Raw genomic sequence first — 396 nt, forward strand, 5'->3', positions numbered from 1 at the left:
CGCCCGGTGGGCGGGGCAGCTCCTTTCTCGATGCTGCTGCGTCCCCGAGGCAGGAGGTGCGGCCGGCCAGCCGGCCTTCCCTCAACATGGCAGCGCTCCGGGACCGGGTAGCTGCCGCGGATCCGCCTCTTCCCTCCTCTCCGTAACCCGACGTCAGTCTCGTGCGGTCCCGTCCGTGGCCTGGGCGGCGGCGGCTCTCGGACAGCGGCGGAGCTCGTGCATCGCGTGTCGCGGCTGTAGCGCAGCGTGCAATAAAATGGCAGAGCGCCCAAACCTAACGTGTGCTCACCTCTTCTTCCTCGCCGGCCTGATCGCACAGCAGGGCTCTCTTTTTTTCTTCCTTTTAGCTTATTTTTAACGAACTTTAGCGACCTCGTTACTTCAGGTTTACCCCTG

The 396-nt window shown here is 63.6% G+C and overlaps 1 protein-coding gene across 2 annotated transcripts in view; it reads left to right on the forward strand.

Annotated features, from left to right (window-relative positions):
- Nucleotides 1–396, forward strand: part of YWHAH (tyrosine 3-monooxygenase/tryptophan 5-monooxygenase activation protein eta) — a 36,709-nt gene that overhangs the window by 556 nt on the left and 35,757 nt on the right. The gene's annotated exons all lie outside the window — the stretch shown is intronic.

Source organism: Gavialis gangeticus, unplaced genomic scaffold (genome assembly GCF_001723915.1).
Source record: "Gavialis gangeticus isolate Ggan-Ray unplaced genomic scaffold, GavGan_comp1, whole genome shotgun sequence".
In the NCBI taxonomy this organism is placed as follows: domain Eukaryota; kingdom Metazoa; phylum Chordata; order Crocodylia; family Gavialidae; genus Gavialis; species Gavialis gangeticus.